This window comes from Poecilia mexicana, unplaced genomic scaffold, assembly GCF_051168715.1.
Source record: "Poecilia mexicana isolate PSO_F unplaced genomic scaffold, ASM5116871v1 scaffold_1, whole genome shotgun sequence".
Taxonomy (NCBI): Eukaryota; Metazoa; Chordata; class Actinopteri; order Cyprinodontiformes; family Poeciliidae; genus Poecilia; species Poecilia mexicana.
Window position 1 is genome coordinate 19,591,654 of NW_028263370.1, and position 16,986 is coordinate 19,608,639.

Genomic DNA, 16,986 nt, shown 5'->3' on the forward strand with positions numbered 1-16,986 from the left:
GTTGTTTTTTTACCACTTCTGATAGTAAAGCTCTCTTTGCCACTTTAAGTTCATTTAGGATTAGTGGCATTTTTGTCCTTTTTACTTTCCTACACTATACATTTACATACATGTTCTTACTATTTGTAAAAATTATTATTTCTTTTTTAATTGTACAAGTTGGACCAATGTTTTTGACATCTGTCCACGTACTTAGAATTTGTTCTTCAAATGCTTGCCAAGTCTATATATGTTGCTCACATACAGATTTTCAGGCACTGATGACGGTTTTGTCAGGACTAAGATCAGTTCCTTGGTACAATCTTTCCAAAACATTTTTCTTCAGCTCATCTGCAACCAAATCAGCCATGCATTTAGGTTCATTGTTAATTTAGAAGACCCATTTGTACACAAACCTTAACTTGCAGAGATATTGCAGAGATATTGCACCAGTCCTTCTTGTGGAATAATGCACACATAACATGATGCTGCCTCTGCAATGTCACAGCTGGGATCTCAGGTTTGTAAGCGTTGTCTGTCTTTATGTCTTGCCAACTGTAATTTGGCTTTTTATGCTTTTAGAGTAACGTCTTTTTTCTCTGTGGCCTTTTAAGCGCAAGTCTTGTTTTGTTCTCGGTAATTATACTTTACCAGCTTTAAATCACAAATACAAAAAACAATCTTAGGAAATTTGTGGGGAATTTATGTAAATGTCTTAAAGTGAAAAGAAGTAAAGACAAAAAAAACCCATCTGAAAATGTTTCTTTCACATTTTGTCATTTAACAAATAGAAATATTGCAAAACATTAAATGACCAGAACAGGAAAGGTTTAGTTTGATTTCTTGTTGGACAGGAAGGTAGCAAATGTTTTTTTTTTTTTTTTTTTTTGGTACAGCATATACAAATTGTAGGTTACAACTGTAAATTTTGGTGCAAAATACATTTTAAATCACTTACAGAGTCAGAATTATATTCAACATAAACTAGAAAAATCTAAACAATAGCATAATTTACCTACATACAGTAAGTCTTGTAGAATAATGTTTGAGTTTTGTGCTTTAACCAGATGAACTGAAACATTGCTTGTATGTCGGCTTACTCAGGTGAATTTAGAAAAACTCTCCTCCTCTGTGTAGCTCTGCATGGTTCTGTCCTAACATGCATTTCTGCACTGCTAGAAACCGTCACCTGTCCAAAAATGGGCTTTTGTGTGACATTCTATGTAAGAAAGAGTCATATGGTGAAATTCAGTCTGTCAGCAACATTAGGAGTGATCCAAAACATGCTTTAATGTGGAGCTTTGATGTAGCCTGAAGGACCTCTTCTTTCAGGTGTGTGAAAGCTGAAGAGGCGAAGAGGGGGGAGATTTTCTTTCAGTTTTATGGATTCCCAAAAAATCCTGAAAGTCAGCTGGTTGTGGTAAAAGCTTAATGAAAAGAAAAAAAAAGGGGGGGGGGGGGAACTACGAAACATTCAAATGAAAGATTTCAATGAATATGTGAAAGGGTAAAGTAAAATTAAGAGAACAAAAAGAAAATGATTTAAAGTAAAGTCGGTTTTATCCTCTTACAACCAGCCGCAATAAAGGGGAATTTCTATCTGCCTATTCTTTTCCTCTCCTGCGATAGTTCTGCCTCCCTGTAGACTGTTAAAGAACTTTAAGATGCACACAAAATTTGGATTCTAATTTGGGATTAGACAGCAGACACTAACCCCACATTTATCTGGAAGTGGTATGTAAATGTGTCTCCTCTAAGAAGTTCTGAAACTTCTTACAGACTGTAACAAATAAATTCTCTGTGATTCGTCAGCCCTGGCGCTTGATAAGAAGTTACATTCTTAATTAAAAGGGGAAATACCGGAACAATCTGCCAAATGTTTTGTGTTTAAGCCTAACAAATTTTTGATTAGGTTAAGGAGATCTGCCTTTATTTTCTAATGAAGCAGTAAATGACATCCTGCCGAGCGCATTGTGGCCTTACTGAGGAAAAGGAAAGTAAGTAAAGTGCTAGTATTTATTTGTTGTTAGGAAAAATTCAAAAGTGAAGGACTTTGTTATATTTACTTCATAGAGAATAATTTTGTTCACATATAAAGTTTTTCCTAATTGAGCAAACAATGCACTGCAATGTAAAAAAAAACAAAAATATATAATTTTCTATTTTCTCACAACACTTAAAAAACATTTAACAGTTTACACCAAGAAAATATCCAAAAACTTTGCAGCAGAACAGCATAAAAATGAATATTTTATCAAACAATTAATCAATCAAGGCTAAATTAAATACACGACATTTATTAAAGACTAGAATAAAATCTTACTTGAAATGTAAAATGCAACATTTGTAAATGAGAAGAAGATATAAATATGAAAACATTTAAAAATGAATTTTTATCAAGACAAATAGAGATAAAACAAAATTCATGTTCAAATCTAAAATAATGCTAAAATATAAATGTCAACTATAAATTTAAAACATTAACTGAACCCATTTTAAATGTGTTTCTGATCTTTTTATCATTGTTGCAGGTTCATTTCTTAACTCTAGTGAAACTGTGTTCATCTTAGCAGAAGCATAAAGCAGAGTTACACAGAAATGGATTCATCACGGTATAAAATCGGGTTTCTGAACGCCAGTACTCCATGGATGAGGGACCACAAATGTGGACAGAGCCCCTCTAAAAACATGCATGTCTATTTTAATTGTTCAAACACCAAATATATCTTAATATGCACAGTACAAACATTTTAGTACAACCATACAAGCACAGCCAATCACCACCAAGGCAAACAAATGGAGCTCAGGCATTGGCTGCTCTGTGAATGCCAGCCAATAGCGTCTCACGAATGATTGTGCCTCTGGATTTCAGTTTCCCCAGATACATTTTACTGTCAAACATTTCAAATACGCTGCATGAAAAATCTGTGAATATGGACTAATTCTAGGAGTAATCCGGAGATAAAATCTGCAAACGGATGAATATTAAAATAGTGAACAGAACTGGAAAGGAGGGGGGTACCGTGTTTGTGTATACACACTGGACTGAGAGAGAAATGGTCTGGTAAAATAATTTTAAAAAGAAAGTGTTTATGTAAAAATAAATATAAAAATTTAAATGCAACAACACATTTTTTTTATTTGATATGAAGTTGGAAGTTGTCTTGGGTCATTAGCAGATGGAGCAATATACGCATAAAGCTGTATATCATAAGTTTAGCCATGAAGACATGGAGATATGACGTTTTAATGTTGGATTGATTGATTTGTTTGAGTTAAGCAATTCCTTCTGATTCATGCATTTGACATAATTTGCTTAGAACACTCAAAAGGTTGAACAACACATTTTAAAATAAGGTTCCTCATAATTATTTGAGGATATTATATCATTTTCTTTCTCTTTCTTAGTGATTATCCTGGTAAAATGTGAGCTAACTGCATAAAAACTCCACAAATGCAAGTTTCAAAGAGACTTTGTGTCTTGGCAAAAAGAGACAGACAATCAAAAACATTCTGAGCATCTGAAGAGCACCGAGAGGCTGATGCCTAAAAAAAATCACAAAGAAAGAGAGAAAATATGCACTAATAAGCATGCAGAGAGAAGAGGGGTGAGTGAGTGACTGTTATGAGTTAGAGAGTGAGAAGAGGCTGAGTGAGAGAAAGAGTGCGAGTCCATTGCTAATGGATGTTTCTGCTTTGCGTGTGGTTGAATGTGTGCTTGTCTCTCAGTGTTTTCCTTTTCCCTTTTAGAAGCACTCTAATCCTGTGATACAGCAACCGGCATGTGTGTTTGTCTGGAAGAGCGCGTGTGTGTGTGTGTGTGCGTTATGGAGGGTTTACTAAACTTGTTCAGCATTCCTCTTATTTTGTTTCCGTCTTGCAATTTTCTTTCCCTGCTTCTTCTCAGTTCAGCAGTTTCTTCTTCTGAAATTTAGCTTTGAGAAAAATTATAGCCTCTAATTCACCCCGATAATTCAATTCTGTCTGTTTATTCTTAGTCGCTTACTAAATTAATTAATTTGGATTACGAAAGTACCTGTCACAGAAATGTTTTATTCATATGGTGTTTTCTGTAAATGTGCTGGTAGGATTCTTATTAAAAACATAAAAACAACTGTTCTAAAAATTCTGGTGTTGAAGACCAACAACCATCTTACCGACGGTTTTAGAGGCTTTAAAATGAACTTTTAGATATGTCATCTGTTACTGCAACATCTACCTGTCACTAATGCTGTAAATGGAAAATGTACTTTCTCAATAAAAACCTATCAAACTGGAACATGTTGAATGGATGACAGCATGTTTGTGTCATGATCCCTGGGTTTCTGTGTGTTTATTTTGGAGTTCTTCTGTGTTCAGTCCTGTGTTCCCTGTGAGTCTCTGTCCTCCCTGTTTGCTCCCCAGGTGTGTCGTATTCCCTTGATTACCCCGTCTGTATTTAAACCCACCTGTTGTCTGTGTTCCTCGTCGGGTCCTTGTCGTTAATCTGTGTCGTCGTGTCTATGTCTATTGTAAGTTTGTCTGAGTGTCGTACGGCAGTAGAACTGTGAAGTCCTGCGTCGGCCTAGCTCGTATATTCAGTCCGTTATCCAGTTGCTACCGGTGTTAGCTGTGTGCTACCTTCCGCCGTGCTGCCTGTTGGACTGTGAGCTGCATCATTAAATTCATTATCTTCACCATAACCTGGGTTCGCTGCGTCTCTCCTCACCACCATCAACCACACTTCATGACAGTAGGACCCGACCTGATCGGTGAGGAACGCCAACATGGACCCAGCAACCACCGCCACAGCTCCACCCGTTTACCCGTTCCTCAGATCTCCGGACATCTATAACATCCAGTTCGAGGAGGACTTCAGTACCCTGTCTAACATGTTTCACGCCGACCCGTTCATGCTGGACCTTGTTCAAGAACTTTATGAAGAATTTCTGCACAAGCAAGTATTCACCACACCCGTCAGAGTTCTGTCACCCCCACCGTTCAAGCCTCCTCCGCCAGTTCCAGCATCCGCTCCAGCCACCCCCGTCTGCCCGTCTCCAGCCGCCACCTCCGTCTGCCCGTCTCCAGCCGCCACCTCCGTCTGCCCGTCTCCAGCCGCCACCTCCGTCTGCCCGTCTCCAGCCGCCACCTCCGTCTGCCCGTCTCCAGCCGCCACCTCCGTCTGCCCGTCTCCAGCCGCCACCTCCGTCTGCCCGTCTCCAGCCGCCACCTCCGTCTGCCCGTCTCCAGCCGCCACCTCCGTCTGCCCGTCTCCAGCCGCCACCTCCGTCTGCCCGTCTCCAGCCGCCACCTCCGTCTGCCCGTCTCCAGCCGCCACCTCCGTCTGCCCGTCTCCAGCTGCGTTCCAGCTCCCCGAGTCTGCTGCCGGAGCGCAGCCGCCCCCCGAGCTCCCCGAGTCTGCTGCCGGAGCGCAGCCGCCCCCCGAGCTCCCCGAGTCTGCTGCCGGAGCGCAGCCGCCCCCCGAGCTCCCCGAGTCTGCTGCCGGAGCGCAGCCGCCCCCCGAGCTCCCCGAGTCTGCTGCCGGAGCGCAGCCGCCCCCCGAGCCAGAGCTCCCCGAGTCTGCTGCCGGAGCGCAGCCGCCCCCCGAGCCAGAGCTCCCCGAGCCCGCTCCGCCCGAGTTTCCAGAGTCTGCTCCGCCCGAGTTTCCAGAGTCTGCTCCGCCCGAGTTTCCAGAGTCTGCTCCGCCCGAGTTTCCAGAGTCTGCTCCGCCCGAGTTTCCAGAGTCTGCTCCGCCCGAGTTTCCAGCCGGCCTGGCGGACCCGCCTCCACGTCTCGGCTTTCTGCGCCGGAGACGCCGCCCGCCGGACCCGCCTCCACGTCTCGGCTTTCTGCGCCGGAGACGCCGCCCGCCGGACCCGCCTCCACGTCTCGGCTTTCTGCGCCGGAGACGCCGCCCGCCGGACCCGCCTCCACGTCTCGGCTTTCTGCGCCGGAGACGCCGCCCGCCGGATCCGCCTCTCGGCTTTCTGCGCCGGAGACGCCGCCCGCCGGACCCGCCTCCACGTCTCGGCTTTCTGCGCCGGAGACGCCGCCCGCCGGACCCGCCTCCACGTCTCGGCTTTCTGCGCCGGAGACGCCGCCCGCCGGACCCGCCTCCACGTCTCGGCTTTCTGCGCCGGAGACGCCGCCCGCCGGACCCGCCTCTACGTCTCCGTTTCCTGCGCCGGCGGAAGAGACCGCCGGACCCGCCTCCTCGCTTCCTCGCTTCCTCGCCCACCCTGATGGGTAGTTTTGTTTTGTGTTTTGGACTGTTTTCTGGACTCTGGCCCTCCTGCCGTCGCCCCTCCGCCCACCCTGCTGGGTTGTTTTTGGTTTTTGGACTTTTCTGTTTTTGTGGGCGTCTGGTATCCGCCCTTGAGGGGGGGGTACTGTCATGATCCCTGGGTTTCTGTGTGTTTATTTTGGAGTTCTTCTGTGTTCAGTCCTGTGTTCCCTGTGAGTCTCTGTCCTCCCTGTTTGCTCCCCAGGTGTGTCGTATTCCCTTGATTACCCCGTCTGTATTTAAACCCACCTGTTGTCTGTGTTCCTCGTCGGGTCCTTGTCGTTAATCTGTGTCGTCGTGTCTATGTCTATTGTAAGTTTGTCTGAGTGTCGTACGGCAGTAGAACTGTGAAGTCCTGCGTCGGCCTAGCTCGTATATTCAGTCCGTTATCCAGTTGCTACCGGTGTTAGCTGTGTGCTACCTTCCGCCGTGCTGCCTGTTGGACTGTGAGCTACATCATTAAATTCATCATTATTCATCTTACCTGGGTCTCAGCGTCCACCTCCTCACCACTTCAACCCCACCTCATGACAGTTTGTAGTGACAGAAAAAGACAAAAAATTACACTTTTGTAGCAAAGATCAACTACATAAAAAATGTAGCTGACAGCCGGGGAGTAAAGAGGCGAAGAAGCTGGTGTTTTGTTGTCCACGGATAAAAAGTAATTTAATGTTTTTTCTGCATATTTAGCAATATAAATAACCTAATGGAGGTGTGTGTCTGCAGATGCCTTATAATTACTTTTAACTTCATTTCAAACTACATGCAGAGCATTAGCCTACAGCAGCTTTTTGGATACATTTTTAGGATATAACAGATGGTCACTTCAATGACGTTCACAAGTCAAACAAACTAATAATGTGGAGAAAAAATTGACTTCCTGCATATCCTGCTGGTATAGTGTAGGCTGCTTCTCTGTCACAAGTGTTCATTCAACACTGTGGTTAATCACAGGTAGACTGGGCTCATGTCATTCCTTGGCAGTGTGCTGGTTTGTTAGGTCTCAAAGCTGCTGCAGGCAGATATGAAGTCAGAGACAGTGATACCACCATAAGTCTAATGTACTGATGCTCAGGTTTGATGTTCCAAACATCATGACTTAAGCACATCGAGAATTTTTTTTTTCCCTTAGATATTTTTATTTTATTTTATTTTTTACATTTTTACTCTGATTTAAATGAAGATGAAGTCAGTCTTGGCCTCTGAATCACCAAGGAATGTTATCACAGTGCTATAAACACGGACCAATGCAAGAGTAAGCTACATTTTTATTGCATGATGTAGTGAAGGTGGACAATTATTTATACAATCAACCACAGCTGCCCACCCTTTCTACAAACAATTACACCTGCTTATTTTATTACTGCCTACACTTAATAAACCAAAATATGGATTACTGTGCACAGAGACAAACATCCAATCTGTTTTCTTATTTACACTCAACCAATCAGTGTCAAGGAATATAAATGCAGCTCCTGGACGCAATGATTTTCCAACACTAGTCAATATTATGTCAAGTGGCATTGCACTTAGTTATTCCAGGTTCCCAAGCTAAATTTTTCTTTTATTTAAAATATGCAAACATGCAGATTTACTTTCTCATTACTGCACATTCCTATCTATGAACACAAACAGTCCAATGAAAATAAATAATACTCTTCGGTTCTTTCATTTCATTGAAGCAGCAGTCGGATGTTCCAGCAGCAATTTTATTGATTATCAGCAACCATGACTCAATGATAGGAGATGTTTGGCAGGAAGCTGACCGGAGAAAATGTGTGTGTAGATTCTACAGCAAAAACAGAGTCATGAGTCAAACAGTCATCCATCGGCCCATCCTGGATGGTCAGCGGGATAATGATTCAAAACAGCAGCAAATTTAGAGCTGGGAAGAAAATAGTCAAGGTGTTGGAATGAGCCAGTCAATCCTAATACGGAAAAATACATCCTTATTACAGGCAACTGATCTGCCAGATTACTGTTGAAATATGCAATTTTAGAAGGAACTTTTGCTCAGATATGCCTCCAATAAATATAGCTTATAAAGTAAGTACAGTTGCTTATATGAGAATGAATCCACCATGAACCCAGTTTTTAAGGCAATATTAGCATCACTCTAAACATACTGCCAACTGTTAGAGAAGATAATAGACAATAAAGCAGGGGCCTGCACCTTTCATACTGCAAAGATTTTCATCTAAAATAGAAAAGAAATTATGAAAAACCACAAAAAAAGAAAATTGAATAATAATATCCATAGTCATGGCCTATCATAAAATGCTAAATTTTGCCCCTACAACAAACTGATCATTTGAAAAAAGTGTGAGCTAAGCATGCAAGTCAACCTTTGCACAAAGCTATTTATTTACAACTTGCAGTTTATTTTTCCAAAAATAATAACATGCAGAAAAATGACGGATTTCTTCCCAATGGTTTCAACAAACCTGCAAAGGAAGCTGCAAAGATTTCTGCTAGTGTTGTAGAGTTAAGACCATCCAACTGGAGGCTAAATAGAGACCAAGAGCAAAACAATGGGAGACTATTTTAAAACATTTCCTGTAATAAGAAAAAAATTGTATTGCTGCAGCAAATCTTTAAAGAAAACCTCCCTGATCATCAAGCTGACCGATGTCATCACTCCAGACTTTCCACTTTGGGCCAAACTTGGATTTTATTCTGTACATAGCAGTTCTGGATTACTATTTTATATGGTCACTTTTTAGCTGACAAAAAAAGCAACACGTTTTTAATTCACCCACATTACACAGTTAATTTCTATTTCTCCACATTAATTCTGTTTTACAACCAGTTCCCCATCGATGTTATGTGAGATGATAAAATTTGATTTGATCTTATGTGAGGAGGTTTTCCTGTTCAGCTATGAGAACATGAAGACGCACAGACTCACCTCCTCAGATGAGATGTTGACATTGGTCTTTTGTTGTTGTTGTTGCTTGTTTTCCATAATGATATTTTTTGTTTTTATTTAAATCCACACATTGTTTTGAGATAATTGTATATTTATTTGTTTTTAATTGCATATCTATTATCATCCTCCACATGTGGGCGTTTGAGTGGAGCTCTGTAATAAATATACACACAACAAAATAAAGACCAAACTATATTTTACTCTCCCTGTACCTGTCTTGGATGAGGTCATGCTTCCAGCTAATGAGCAAGCTTTGATCTAAATAAGAGTGAATGATAAGATGATGTGTGTGTCCTCACCTCCTTTCTCAGTTCTTTCATCATCCTTCACCCCTCTTTTGTTAATATCAACCTGATTAGGCTGCACAATGCTTTGTTACAGAGATGTTCAATAACACACAAAGGTCAATAGCAATTGAAAAAACATTGTGTGCTGATAGTAATTACAGTTGCGAAAAAAGCCAAAGGCTCCGGGTTTAAATGGCGGTAAGGGTAACAGTTTTCAAATGGACCTCATTAAGCATTCATCTGGTATCCTTTCTTTCCTCTTTCTTCTCGTTGTGTCATTTTCCTCTCTTGTTCTCCTTTTGTTTTCTCTATCCCGCCATCCTGCGATCCATCCATCCATTTTTCGGAAGCCGTTCTCGTCAGGGTTGTTGTTAATGAGCCGTTATGACTAATTGGGATAGTTAGATTGAGGGGGACAGCAGGGGATGTTGTGCTTTGACATTTATAAGAACAGTATGTCAAAGATGAGTAAATAACACCACAGTAATCTCTTTGTGTGTCGATGACTCAAATATGTTAAAAAATCCTAGTTTTTCCAACAAATAAATATGATCTAAATGTGATTACTGTTAACATGATTTTTGTCATTAAAGTGTGGGATTAAGAGCAGCAAACTACAATTTCTATGAAAGTGTGAGTTTTTAAAATGTATTCAATTAAGTTTTCCGGAACAAACCGTCCCAATAAAAGTGTGTGATAATGTTCTCCATTTTCTCTCCGTTTTCATGGGGAAAATTGAGCTCAGTTTGATTGAACCGCACAATGAATTATTATTCTGTTATGAACAGTTGTTAATAATCAGGACAAATTAACACCATGAATAGCAAACACAACAGGGGTCCTTCCAGCTAGGTGCAAAACGTATTTATATTTTTATTACACATGTATTGTGGAAGAATTGCTTCTTATTATGCACACTGCGTTGAGAAAGATTTTGACATGATAGTTTGTTGGTACCATGTTTCGGTGAAAAACAAGCCAAGCAGTCACAATGTTAACACAAATTAAGACGACCAAAATCCCTTGTTTCTTTGTGTCCCTCCTGTCTGTTTTTCTGAGCCCTTAAAAAAAAAAAAAAAACACTAACGAGTTGGCACCGCTCCAGAGATGTTCATTAATTTAGGCTGGAGGATTTATTTAAATATTTATTATCAAACAGTGAGGACGCAAACTCTGCTTATTTAGCTTATTCTATTTAATTATTTACTTTTTTTTTATTTTCCCCTTATTTTGTTTTTAATGACAGCTATTGTCCTGCAGTGGTTTATGTCTGAAACTTCACTTCAATTTAAATCTCTGAATTAATATTAGATATTATTTTGAAAAACAGAAAGCAATGCATCTTTACTAATAATAATAATAATAATAATAATAATAATAATAATATTGCACTTAAATAAAACAACAAAACTGTTATAAAAACCATGCACTAATAAGAGCAGTGTCCTAAATATTCTGGAGCGACTGACTGCGTGTGAGCAAACGTCTGTGTGAAAGTTTTTTTTTTTTTTCCTTTTTGTCATCCACATTGACGAGATTGTATTGCTTCATTACAGACAGTGCATTAACAAACAAAATCCTCTCAGTGCGCACATTAAAAACATCTCATTCCTACCTAGATGCACAGTCGAAGCCATAAAACAATACGTTACCGCCCTGACTAATTACCAACGTGAAAACTTTCATAATTGAATCGCACCCCTTAACCAATCCTGCTTAGCTGAGACATATTAAAAGAGGCTGCTCTCAATTTGAGTTTGTCATAGCAAACAAATGAGATGGTTTGTATGGAGCGATTTGTCTGAAGTCAGGTAATAAGGTGGGATTCAAAGCCACTTTGTTGTTTGGGGTATTTGTGAAATTAAGCTCATTAGTGGTAGTAAAACTCTGAGGAAAGTGGTACCAAATTATACCCCAGTTATGAGAACATGAGCACACACATGCTCAAGCAAGCCCATATAGATAAATGTCTACAATGCAGTAATGAAGTTTTGTAATTGAGTTTTTTTTTTTTTTTTCTTGCCATTTAAACTCAGTTCTTTGCAACTCACTAACAACAATTTACTGTATGGCATCTACATAAATGCTTTTACACAAACCAGTACAAACAAGATTTATTATGAAAAAGATTTTTGTCAACATTTTGTCAGCAGCTGTACCATCCCTAAAGACGCACAGCTTCTCCATAATAAGAGTTAATTTAAGAGCATATGTCATCTGTTCTCTGTGTAACTTTATAAGTTTGAGTCTTTCAAATTCAAATTCACACTTAAAGATTGATCCCAAAGAAAAATGTAATTTAATTTTCTAGTGAGAGGGTTTGTGAAATATAGGTTCTTTTACAAACGACAGAAAATGCCCCATAAAAAATAAGATTATTTATTACTAATAGAGTGTATGCTGTTCAGTTTGGAGTACCACACTTGCAACTACAAATATTTTTTTTTCCGTTCTAGATGTTGGCACACAGCCCAGTAGCCGCTGTCCTTTGGGGCCTCGCTGCGGCTTTGTGACAGACAGAAGTGTGTTCTGCATGTCACGGCAACAATAAAGCCGCAACAGCCCAAAGAAATGTTTGTTTAAATATTGGTGAAGTGTGCACCATCAGGGCTAATTGTAAATACCAACTACAAGCGGGCTGATTTAGGTAGTATCAATCAACGTCCACTAAAAACGACTGACCGAGGAAGGCTTCAGAAATGACTAAAATTTATTTTGCTGCTTTTATTTAACAAAAAAAAATAATCTGACATCTTTAAAAATGTTTTTCTGTTTCCAATTGAATTGTGTCAAACATCTAAAAAGACTAAAAAAAAAAAAAGAAAGAAATCTTCCTCATTCAGAGCATATTCAGTTCAACCTTTCACTTGGACTGAGTATTTCAATTTGACCCGACTCAATGATACTGAGTTTAACACCTGATCTAAGTTTAGACTTCAGCTGTCAGATTCTCAAAGTTGGCTAAAAATGCACTTTAAAGAAATGGACCCAAATATGACAATACAGTGACAGGCATGCAGGAGAAAAGGAAGGATGTCCTGATTGCAGGCAGAGGCTTGTGGTGATCCAGGGCTCCCTCATTATTGCTCATCACAGAATCACTCCACTGAGAATAACTGACGACTTTGGTTTATGAGGGTGTGTGCAGAGTGGTGGGGGGCTTCAGCTTGTATTATTATTATTATTATTATTATTGGTTTCTCTATTACAAGACGACTCATGACAGGCTTTGTTCTAGAGATCATCAAATAACTTTACTTTTTACTTTGTCTGCTCAAATGAACTTGATTTGCAGATTGCAAAAAGCTTTTCTGTGCATGCAGACTTGGTGGAACCCCAGGTCAGGAAAACAACAGTCGGCACCAGGAAGGTTTATTTTGCTCGTATGCAGCCAGGCAGGAACTACCAGGGATAATTAGACTCTTCTCTAAATAAACGAACTAGTCGTGTCCAGGTACGGATCTAAATTCATCCTGGTCATTTTTATTACCACAGTCTGTTGAAAATGTATTAAAAACAAGTAAAACGTATCATGACAAGCTGAAGTTATTAGGAGTGGAGCCAGCAGAACCCTTTCTGTGCATCACTATTTGTTATTATTATTAGTAGTAGTGGAAGAAGTAATAGTATTAATACTAAGAACTAATTATATCATTATTTCACTCATATTTTCTCTCACCTTTACAGATTATTTTCAATATTACATTAAGCCTTTTATTAGCTATAAATTATTCACTTATGGATTAAAATGTAAACAGCTAAACAATAATTATGTAAACAATTAAATAACTTCTAGATTTGACAAATTAGTGTATTTCTTTGAGTAAAAAAAGCAGAGAAAGGAGTCCAACGACTGCGTGTTATTATAATGCACCCAGCATTAAGATTACTTATTGTGTTTTTACAGATGACAATTAACAACTTAAATAAATTATTGCTCCTCTGGCTTCCCACTGCATTCACTGGTGATATAAACATGTTTAAAAAGCCTTTATTTTCTCAATTGTAAAGTTCACATTTAAGACTTTAACCTCTATGTTGCTTAAAAAAATATATTCCCTACTTTCACTGCCTTCTGCATGTCTGCTGAAAAACACCAGAGATTCATGGTTTATTGGACAATAAAAGAGATGCTACATCATATGGTATGAAAATGATTTAATTGTTAATGTTTTACTTTTTCTTTTTATATTGATAACCACAGGAAATGTTATCATGGTAGCTATTTAGCCCAGTAATTGTTTCATAACAAATCCTACCACTGGTTCTGGGTTTCTTTAACATCCCTTTGCAGAGCTCTAATTTGGCTTTATAATCAGATTTAAACTCCTCATCTTATCGTTTTTAAGGATGTTAATGAACAGTTTTTGCAGGAATTTCCTGAAAAGATGTAAAATTGTTAGTTTTTAGTCAGCACTCCATCTCTCTTGGACAAGCAATATGTGGACATATGCTTCGATTTTTAGCATACTTTGGGCCCTTTGCATTCTGGGTTGGGTTTCATACGGTATCAACTTTTTTCATAAGTCAACAGATCCCAGCATATTGACATGTAACCTATGGTTGATATATTTTGAGCTTATATTTTGGTAGTATTTCTTGAGCTAAATGGGTGCATGATGTATTTTAAAAGTTTCCATGGTGCCAAAGACAAAAATAAATCATTCTAATTAAGGGAACAACTATCTGAATTTTGATATAAATCCTCCAGATGATCCTCTGCAAGATAAAAGCAGAGGAAGGAGCAACAACAACCCAAACAAAACTATGTAGCTTTTTGACAACGAAGTCCCTGAAAACAGCTTGTTAACAAAAAAAAATCAGTTTTCCACAAACAGCACGAACCCATATGTGGCTATTTGCTAGCCACATATTTAAGATTAGCATTTTTAGCTGCAGCCTGAGCTTGTCTGCAGCGGCTGATGCTCCTCAGAGCCATGAGACAGTTACACTATGTAGCACCACAACACAGCATGCCGAGCTTAAACTGGTTAACACCGTGTGTGTGTGTGTGTGTGTGTGTGTGTGTGTGTGTGTGTGTGTGTGTGTGTGTGTGTGTGTGTGTGTGCTGGAACTGAAGTTTTTACATAGTCACATCACTAACAATGCAATACAAATAACTGCCTCATATAAATTAAACTAACCAAAATGTAGCATACAAAACACACACACACTCACCAGTTTCAAGATGACTGTGTCATTTTGTTTTTCATTTACCCTATGAAACTTTGCAAAGTGTAAATATTTATAACAATGAACCCTTTGTGTTTTGCAGTACACATTTAGAGTGATGCTAAAAATAAGAGATTGATGCTAAATATGAATTAAATAAAACAAAGTAGGCTAAAGAGTAAGTCATCTATGATAAATTATAAAACCTAAAAGATTTTGTCAGCGAGTGCCATCTTGTTTTATTAAATATTAGCAATAACAGGAACATAAATTAGGATATAGTTCTATATTTTCATATAAAAGTAACATATGTAACAGTGACAACAAAATGTATAGCTTTATTCAGAAATGCTAATAAATATAAGAAAGCAAAGAAATTGAAAAAAGAACATTCGATATATTTGAAAAATGTAATAAAATCAGGTATAAGGAAGAACTTCTGCATATATAAAGATATTAACTAAAAACATTTATATACACCCTATGTGTTCATTAAGAGATCCTTATCTTTAAACATCTAAATGTCATTTAACTAAATCAAGGAGAACCTCAGAAAACCAGGCTAACCAAATAAAAAATAAAGAGACTGTAACATTCACATATTCATATAAATGTTCAACTTTCACATGACATTTACAGTGGAGACTGAACCAAAAATAATAAAGAAAACATCTAAAAAATAACTGCACAAAATCCAAACAGAAAATACAGACTTAAGTTTTCTTTAAATAAAAATAAACTTACAATAATTTTTGTTCTAGAAACAAGCAAAAATAATTATGTATATATGTATATGTAAAATAATTATGTTTTAGATTCTTCTACTGATATGTTTTACTGTCGTCGTAAACAGAGGAAACCGGGAGCGGAGCATTAGCGATGGTCGCCAGTGGAACCGTGGAGGTAATTTCATTTCTACATGCATACATTTTCCTAATTACTCTTTATATTTACTACTGTAAATGCCCAAAGGAGCAGAAACAAGGGAGGAAAAAAGGGCTGCTGAACTCTCGCAGTAATATTTACATTCATGTAGTCGACAGGGAAAAATCCCATAAACCTGATGTGTTCGAGTCAAAAGGGATTACGTCTACAGAAAGATGAAGCCATTAATTTTGCTGCTGAGGGACTGACAGGAAAAAAAAACAAAAGACTGGAGGGTAGAACAAACAAAATAAACACCTATAAGAAATAAAATAAAAATTAGAGTATAAAAATAAAGCTTTGTGAAAAATGTATCACCTTTGAAAGAACAAAAAGCAAGAAAAGTAAAATTAAACTGAGGTCATCTGTCAAACACTAAAAAAACAAAAGAGGAAGTAAACTATTAAAAGAAGAAAGAAAGAAATTGATTCTGAGAACAGCATAGGTGGGAGAGGAGAGAGAAAAGAGAAGAGATGAACAAAAGAGGAGGATCTTATTATTCAGCATGAAGCAGATGAAACAGCTGCAGTTGTTGAGGCAGATGGAGCTCATCTCCCTCATGAATACGTCAGCCTGATGAGGAGCTAAGTCTCACAATGGAAATCCTGTCTGACTGCTGTTTAAAAAAAGGTTGACTTATTTCATTCATGCTAAATCTCCACACACACACACACACACACACACACACAGAGCCTGGTATGAGTTTACAGAGCGTGTTGATACAAGGTTTGTCGATTTATTAAAGGTGAGGCAAAATTCAGATCCACTTTCCGTATGCTGTGACCTAATCATGTCTTTTGCTTACGTCATTAAAGTTGTACAATGCTGCCAACATATAGGGATCCCAAAAGAACGGAATCCAGAACTGGGTTATTTATTCTATTTTTATCTATAATTTACCATTTAAAACACCAGGATACTTATTTCAGAAGGTTGCCAGCATGCCTGAGGTTCAGTTTCAGCTGTGAAAAGAGAAGAGCAGAGTGACGGCAAGAAAAGTCTAATGGAAGAAGAAAAGCAGCGAAAAAAGTTGAATACAAAGTCTCAACGTTGCAAAGTATGTTTTTCACACAGCATGATCAGACTAATTTATTTTGCCTTTCAGCAGTTTTCTTGTTGTTTTAAATTAGGCTGCGTTTGCTGCAGTGAAATGGCTACACCGTTGAACACGAGTGACTTTACGACTCTGATATCAGGTTGACACTCGTTTCTGAGCAGCACGAAAGCTGGAGCGTGTCTTTTTTCAGGCACAGCTTCAGCTACCTCAGTACAGCCTGATCACCTGCAATTTCCCTAACAGGTGTCAGCTTTGTAAAGCAGTTGTGATTTATTCATTTTAAAAGATTTAATGAGGTTACCAAGGAGACCGAACAAATAGCCAAGATAATCAGCCAAATCTGCGCAGACTTCATTTATCTCTGCAAAAATTGTCT